This window comes from Salvelinus sp. IW2-2015, unplaced genomic scaffold, assembly GCF_002910315.2.
Source record: "Salvelinus sp. IW2-2015 unplaced genomic scaffold, ASM291031v2 Un_scaffold2337, whole genome shotgun sequence".
Classification (NCBI taxonomy): domain Eukaryota; kingdom Metazoa; phylum Chordata; class Actinopteri; order Salmoniformes; family Salmonidae; genus Salvelinus; species Salvelinus sp. IW2-2015.
This window is the reverse complement of record NW_019943662.1, coordinates 61019-69800: the sequence shown is the minus strand read 5'-3', so window position 1 is coordinate 69800 and position 8782 is coordinate 61019. Positions and strand designations below refer to the sequence as shown.

The following is an 8782-nucleotide window of genomic DNA, read 5'->3' as shown; positions in this document are numbered from 1 at the left end:
TGCTAGAGTTGCCCCGGTCAACTGTAAGTGCTGTTATTGTGAAATGGAAACGGTTCAGCCGCGAAGTGGTAGGCCACACAAGCTCACAGAACGGGAACCACCAAGTGCTGAAGCATGTAGCATGTAGACATCGTCTGTCCTCAGTTGCAACACTCACTACCGAGTTCCAAATTGCCTCTGGAAGCAACGCCAGCCCAAGAACTGTTCATCGGGAGCTTCGTGAAATGGGTTTCCATGACTGAGCAGCCGCACATAAGCCTAAGACGACCGTACACAATGCCAAGCATTGACTGGAGTGGTGTAAAGCTCGCCACCATTGGACTCTGGAGCAGTGGAAACGCGTTCTCTGGAGTGATGAATCCTGCTTCACCGTCTGGCAGTCCGAGAACGCTACCTGCCCCAATACATAGTGCGAATTGTAAAGTTTGGTGCACGACCTCACTAATGCTCTTGTGGCTGAATGGAAGCAAGTCCCTGCAGCAATGTGCACCAACATCTAGTGGAATGCCATCCCAGAAGAGTGGAGGATGTTATAGCAGCAACGGGGGGACCAGCTCCATATTAATGCCCATGATTTTGTTTGTGTACACATACATGTAGTGTATGCCGCAGCCTAGTGGAGACAAATATCTATTTTTTGTTATTAAGCTATATAAAACAACGGTTGTTGATGTGTATCTCAGAATGTTTAGCTTGACATTATAAGTGCAGCAATGCGCACACGGCAGCAGGCTGTTCCAAAATGCAATCAATTAGCTGGAAAACACCATTCACCGTTCTCTAGCAGGCACTTATATGCTGAAAGGCCAGGTGGTTCTAGTGTTAAGACAACTTATTTAGGCTTGCCATAACAAAGGCGTTAAACTTATTGACTCGAGACATTTCAGCTTTTCATTTTTAATTAATTTGTAAACATTTCGAAAAGCATAATTCCCCTTTGACATTATGGGGTATTGTGTGTAGGCCAGTGACAGAAAATTCCCAATTCTAATAAATGTTTTATTCAGGCTGTAACACAACAACATGTGGAAAAGGTAAAGGGTTTTGAAAACTTTCTGAAGGCACTGTATATCCACCAGTCCACCTAATCAAACCAGTCTTGTCAGTCTACCCTACCTAACCAAATAATACTTTTTGCGATAGCATAATAAATGTATTCATTACACTATTAGAATGTTGCAGTCAGAATGACTGCTCATTAGCTTGAAGAGAGGGTCCCTCGAGGCCCAGCAGTTCTAGTGTTAATGGGCATAAACACTAATCAGATTAAAATATAATCTCACTTTTATGTATCTCACTTCTATGTACAGTATCTCGCTGTATATTGCATTCTTGAGCAACTTAGTGTCTTTATGCCAATAAAAATATCTGTTACGCTGATTAATGTTCAGCTTGTGTTCCGCCAGTTGTAGTGATTATTGTTTTGCAGTTTGTCCTTTAAATTTGTTGCAGAGCACATGAGATTAACAAAAAACCTTCTACAGAGATACTTTCAGCTGAATATTTAATGACGATTCATTCGTTCGTTGACGAAAATTCACCTGGTCATTGTATGATATCTAAAGTATTAATATGTCTTAAATGCATTAAATATATATGAATTAGAGATAAAACCACTCAGCACTCCATGTTTGCTCCATTAGAGATGCTTAGAGATTGTATGAAGAAAATATTGCCTTGTTGTTGCAGAATGAATTACTGTAACAAATGTCCATTCACAAAGCCTTAAGGTTCATCCCAAGTGACACCATATTCCCTATATAGTGCACAATTTTTTACCAGAGTGGCCTAAAGTAGTTCGCTATATAGGGAATAGTGTGCCATTTGGGACAGACACTTCAAATACAACAGACAACAAAGGCATCATTCTCACCTCTTTGAGCGGGTCGTTGAGCTCACTCAGGATATTGTCCTCGTCAAAGATCTTGCCTTGATAGCGATGCTCATAGTAATCATGGATCTTCTGCCGCATGTCTGCAGGTAGCTTGTGGAATGACATGTACTGCTCCACTTGTTTGTACTGTAAAGATGGAGAGAAGAGATCATGCCAATAAACCAGTTGAACCGAAAATATCAGAGAATAAAAGCTGTCACGTTGATTGACGTCTGATGTTATGAGTGGGGATTTCAAAACATTGCACCAAAAGCAATTGGAGGTAAAATAACATTGAAACGTATTAGCGGTGTATTACAGGCAACATGTTGTAAAAGGAAACAAGGACATACACAACACACACGCATGTGCACACACTCGCACGCACCCCCATACACACACGGTGGTATCCAGGGTCATTGCGCATGAAAGTGCAGCCTGAGGCTCTTCTGAGCGAGGCTTCCACTCCATGCTAAACAATTGTCTCTCTCCTCTCTCTCAATATAGGCTACCCATGATCTCACGTAAACAAGAGAGATCTACTACATCAGGGGTCTCCAATAGGTAGATCACAGCCCACATATGAGTAGCTCGCCGATCAATTCTGAAAGTACATACATTTTTCATCACAAAATTTCATAAACATAAAGCTCCGGGCTACTATACAATCAGAGCCACATTGACATTTTCCCACCCCTGGTTGGCCACTATTGGCTCAAAAATCCAGACGTAACACAATATCTGCCAATTAATTTCCAGCAATATTGCCCCTGTCTGTCTGTTTGGTGTGCGTGTTTGTCTATAGCCAGTTAGCGGGGTTAATGATAACCGTATTGTGGGAAGAGTAGACAGACTTTTCGCAAACATTTTCTCAATTAAATGTTAACTGCAAAGTAGGCTTACCTGACAGAACTATACGTCATGATTGTTTCTTTCAATTGGGTGGCCATTGTTTTGCAAACTCTGCCATGACGTGTTGCTGCACTAGGCCTAACAGCAGAAACATCACCATACCCACACATTCCTCTCTTATTAATGGATAATTAAAGGGGAATTCCACACTTTTTCCAGACCTCAAAAATATTCTTCTGATGTTTTTATCTTTATTTAACTAGGCAAGTATGTTAATAACAAATTCTTATTTTCAATGACGGGTTAACTGCCCTGTTCAGGGGCAGAACGACAGATTTTTACCTTGCAGCTTGGGGATTTGATCTCGCAACACTTTCGGTGACTAGTCCAAGGCTCTAACCACTAGGCTACCTGCCACCCCATTTAAGCATTGACATGGACTCACTGTTTCTCTATGAATAATTGTACTACTGAGAATAGAAAACGTAAAACAAATCAAAAACTAGGAAACATTAAACTGAGAAAACACAATTAATTTTATGGGGCCTGTCATGCCAAATACTGTTTATCAAGAATTATTTGACCAGGTATATTGATAGAAGTTCAATATGACACGTTACACAACTCTCTCTTTCCCCTCCTTGCCTCTTTTGACCTCACCCTTTCACAATCCCCTCCAACTCACAAGGTAGGCAATACGCTTGACCTCATCTTTACTAGAGGCTGCTCGCATACTAATCTCACTGCAACCCCCCTCCAGGTCTCTGACCACTACTTTGTTTCCTTTTCTGTCTCCCTTTCCTCCAACTCCAGCCACTCAGTCCCTACCCAGATGGTCATGCGCCGTTGCAATCTTCGCTCTTTCTCTACCACTACTCTCTCCTCTTCTATCCAATCATCTCTCCCTTCTGCTAAATCCTTCTCCCTCTTGTATCTTGATTCTGCCTCTTCGACCCTACTCTCCTCCCTTTCCGCATCCTATGACTTGCAATGTCCCCTTTCCTCCCGGCCGGCTCAGCCCTCCCCTCCTGCTCCATGGCTGAGTGCGGCTCATTACGAGCTTACAGAACAGGTCTGCGGGCAACTGAGCAAAAATGTTGGAAAACTAAAGTTCCGGAGGACCATCCTTTCACTCCCTCCTCTCTACCTTCTCTTCCTCTGTATCCGCTGTTAAAGCCACTTTCTACCACTCTCAATTTCAAGCTTCTGCCTCTAACCCTAGGAAACTATTTTCCAACTCTTTAACCCCCCCCTCTGCAGATGACTTTGTCAACCACTTTGAAAAGAAGGTTGATGASATCCACTACTCAATCACTCAGCCTATTGAGGTCACAGGTCTCACTCACAAATAACTACCCTATGCCTTAACCTCTTTCTCCCCTCTCTCTCCAGATGAAATCCTGCAACTAGTGAGGTCTGGCCGACTGACAACCTGCCCGCTTGACCCCATTCCCTCCTCCTTTCTCCAGACCATCTCTAGAGACATTCTCCCATTCCTCACTTCCCTCATCAACTCATCCATGACCACTGGCTGCATCCCCACTGACTTCAAAATGGTCCGAGTCGCTCCCCTTCTCAAGAAACCAACACTTAACTTATCTGACATCAAAAACTATAGACATGTATCCCGTCTTTATTTTCTTTCCAACACACTTGAGCGTGCTGTCTGATCAACTTACTCATTATCTCACTCAGAACGATCTTCTTGACCCTAAACAGTCAGGCTTCAAGACGGTTCACGGAGGCTCTCCCCACTGCCAAAGTTGACTCTCTCCTTCTGTTCTCATCCTCCAAGATCTATCTGCTGCCTTCAACACCGTGAACCATCAGGTCCTCCTCTCCACCCTCTCCGGGCTGGGCGTCTCATGCTCTGCACACTCCTGGATTGCATCCTACTGGCAGGCTGCTCCTACCAGGTGATGTGGAGAGGATCTGTCTCTGCACCACGTACTCTCACTACTGGTGTCCCCAAGGGCTCGGTTCTAGGCCCTCTCCTCTTCTCTCTATACATAAAGTCACTCGGCTSCGTCATATCCTCACATGGTCTCTCCTATCATTGCTATGCAGACGACACACAATTAATCTTCTCCTTTCCCCCCTCTGACACCCAGGTGGCGACACGCATCTCTGCGTACCTGGCAGATATCTCAACTTGTCGGCCCACCACCTCAAGCTCAACCTCGATGGAGCTGTTCTTCCTCCCGGGGAAAGCCTGCCCGCTCAAAGACCTCTCTATCATGGTTGACTACTCCTCAGTGTCACCCACCCAGAGTGTAAAGAACCTTGGCACCCTGTCATTCTCTGCCAACATCAAAGCAGTGACTCGCTCYTGCAGGTTCATGCCCTTCAACATCCGAGTAACACTACCTCACACAGGAAGAGGCGGAGGTCCTAATCCGGGCACTTGAACTCTCCCGTCTGAACTACTGCAACTCGCTATTGGCTGGGCTCCCCGCTTGTGCCACTAATCCTCTGCAACTTAGCAGGAATGCTGCAGCCAGCTTGGTTTTCAACCTTCCCAAGTTCTCTCATGTCATCCCGCTCCTCCGCACACTCCTCTTTCTTCCAGTCTAAGTTCGCATCCACTACAAGACCATGTTGCTTACCTATGGAACACTAAGAGGAACTTCCCCTTCCTACCCTAAGGCTATGCTCAAACGCTACACCCCAAGCAGAGCACTCCATTCTGCCAGCTCCAGTCTCTTGGCCCTCCCACCCYTACRGGAGCTGTTGCTCAGCCCAGTCCAAGCTCTTCTCTGTCCTGGCACCCCAATGGTGGAATAAGATTCACCCTGAAGCTAGGACAGCAGAGTCCCTGCCCATCTTCTAAAAACATCTGAAACCCAGCCTCTTCAAACAGTATCTTAAATAATCCCCCTTCCCTCCCCCCAAAATAAAACAAATAATGCATTTTAACCAGCACTTGACCCTCTCCTCCCTTCTAGCTCTGACTCTACTGATTGCTAATTGAACATTTTTACTGCAATATGTGGATGTCCCACCTAGCTATCTTAAGATGAATGTGCTAACTGTAAGTCACTCTGGATAACAGTGTCTGCTTAATAACTAAAATATAAACATGTAAATGTGACTCACCATTTGGATTCGGTCTTATGTAGCGACATTTTTATTTCTGTTTTTTACATTGGACAAAAGTAGAGACTCAGAGCTACAACATTGTATATCATACACTGCATTTGAGGAACAATGGGAAAGCAATTATGCTTTGAAAGTTGATTAACTTGTAAACTCACTTTTGAAAAAATTCAATTTTAGTGTTTCGGTGAGAGAGCTCTTCATTGTCTACACCTATTCAGCATCGTTCCCACCCTCTTGAGATTTAGCCCCACCCATCTCGTTTCGTTCTCGTTTCATTCAGAGCGAACACTCGACGCTCTGGCCGATGATTTGTTTACCTCTGGATAACATGAAAATAGCCTAACCAGCTTTGCTGGCAACAATTTCATTATGCTTTTTTGCCGAGGTTTACTGACACCGGCCATATTCAACGGGTGTTGTACACTTTAGCTTAAGACATGTAGCTAGCTACCTATGGAAACAATGAACCTAGCTAGGTAAACAACATGTTATATCACACACATCATGTCATGTTATCTAATGAGCCAGCCACCTTACGTTAGCTAGGGTGCCAACCAGCTAATGCTAGCGAACAGTACACGTTAGCGTAAGACATGTAGCTAAACAATGAACCTAGCTAGGCAAACAATGAACCTAGCTAGGCAAACAACGTGATAGCACACACATCATGAGCCAGCCAGCTAACATTAAACAACGATGAATAATAACATTATACACGTAGCATTAGCTAGGGAGCCAGCCAGCTAATGTTAACTAGCTATCTAACAGTACACTTTAGCTTGAAATTAAATCACTTTCTGTTTTAAACGTGTAATATCTGAAAATGTAGCTAGCTAGACTATCTTACCCATATACATTTACATTTACATTTACATTTAAGTCATTTAGCAGACGCTCTTATCCAGAGCGACTTACAAATTGGTGCATTCACCTTATGATATCCAGTGGAACAACCACTTTACAATAGTGCATCTAACTCTTTTAAGGGGGGGGGGGTTAGAAGGATTACTTTATCCTATCCTAGGTATTCCTTAAAGAGGTGGGGTTTCAGGTGTCTCCGGAAGGTGGTGATTGACTCCGCTGACTGGCGTCGTGAGGGAGTTTGTTCCACCATTGGGGTGCCAGAGCAGCGAACAGTTTTGACTGGGCTGAGCGGGAACTGTACTTCCTCAGAGGTAGGGAGGCGAGCAGGCCAGAGGTGGATGAACGTAGTGCCCTTGTTTGGGTGTAGGGCCTGATCAGAGCCTGAAGGTACGGAGGTCCGTTCCCCTCACAGCTCCGTAGGCAAGCACCATGGTCTTGTGAGCGGATGCGAGCTTCAACTGGAAGCCAGTGGGAGAGGCGGAGGAGCGGGGTGACGTGAGAGAACTTGGGAAAGTTGAACACCAGACGGGCTGCGGCGTTCTGGATGAGTTGTAGGGGTTTAATGGCACAGGCAGGGAGCCCAGCCAACAGCGAGTTGCAGTAATCCAGACGGGAGATGACAAGTGCCTGGATTAGGACCTGCGCCGCTTCCTGCGTGAGGCAGGGTCGTACTCTGCGAATGTTGTAGAGCATGAACCTACAGGAACGGGTCACCGCCTTGATGTTAGTTGAGAACGACAGGGTGTTGTCCAGGATCACGCCAAGGTTCTTAGCACTCTGGGAGGAGGACACAATGGAGTTGTCAACCGTGATGGCGAGATCATGGAACGGGCAGTCTTCCCCGGGAGGAAGAGGCTCCGTCTTGCCGAGGTTCAGCTTGAGGTGGTGATCGTCATCCACACTGATATGTCTGCCAGACATGCAGAGATGCGATTCACACCTGGTTATCAGAGGGGGGAAAGGAGAAGATTAATTGTGTGTCGTCTGCATAGCAATGATAGGAGAGACATGTGAGGATATGACAGAGCCAAGTGACTTGGTGTATAGCGAGAATAGGGAGGGCCTAGAACAGAGCCCTGGGGGACACCAGTGGTGAGAGCACGTGGTGCGGAGACAGATTCTCGCCACGCCACCTGGTAGGAGCGACCTGTCAGGTAGGACGCAATCCAAGCGTGGGCCGCGCCGGAGATGCCCAGCTCGGAGAGGGTGGAGAGGAGGATCTGATGGTTCACAGTATCAAAGGCAGCCGATAGGTCTAGAAGGATGAGAGCAGAGGAGAGAGAGTAGCTTTAGCAGTGCGGAGCGCCTCCGTGACACAGAGAAGAGCAGTCTCAGTTGAATGACTAGTCTTGAAACCTGACTGATTTGGATCAAGAAGGTCATTCTGAGAGAGATAGCAGGAGAGCTGGCCAAGGCCGGCACGTTCAAGAGTTTTGGAGAGAAAAGAAAGAAGGGATACTGGTCTGTAGTTGTTGACATCGGAGGGATCGAGTGTAGGTTTTTTCAGAAGGGGTGCAACTCTCGCTCTCTTGAAGACGGAAGGGACGTAGCCAGCGGTCAAGGATGAGTTGATGAGCGAGGTGAGGTAAGGGAGAAGGTCTCCGGAAATGGTCTGGAGAAGAGAGGAGGGGATAGGGTCAAGGCGGCAGGTTGTTGGGCGGCCGGCCGTCACAAGACGCGAGATTTCATCTGGAGAGAGAGGGGAGAAAGAGGTCAAAGCACAGGGTAGGGCAGTGTGAGCAGAACCAGCGGTGTCGTTTGTCTTAGCAAACGAGGATCGGATGTCGTCGACCTTCTTTTCAAAATGGTTGACGAAGTCATCAGCAGAGAGGGAGGAGGGGGAGGAGGGGGGAGGAGGATTCGGGAGGGAGGAGAAGGTGGCAAAGAGCTTCCTAGGGTTAGAGGCAGATGCTTGGAATTTAGAGTGGTAGAAATTGGCTTTAGCAGCAGAGACAGAAGAGGAGAATGTAGAGAGGAGGGAGTGAAAGGATGCAGGTCCGCAGGGAGGCGAGTTTTCCTCCATTTCCGCTCGGCTGCCCGGAGCCCTGTTTTGTGAGCTCGCAATGAGTCGTCGAGCCACGGAGCAGGAGGGGA

The 8782-nt window shown here is 46.4% G+C and overlaps 2 pseudogenes; both read right to left on the bottom strand.

Moving 5' to 3' along the window:
* Window positions 1-2293, bottom strand: part of LOC112073687 (potassium/sodium hyperpolarization-activated cyclic nucleotide-gated channel 1-like) — a 55103-nt pseudogene extending 52810 nt beyond the window's left edge.
* A 4386-nt stretch (window positions 2294-6679) lies between these two features.
* Window positions 6680-7935, bottom strand: LOC112073684 (uncharacterized; annotated as a pseudogene).
* Between the last annotated feature and the right edge of the window lie 847 nt (window positions 7936-8782).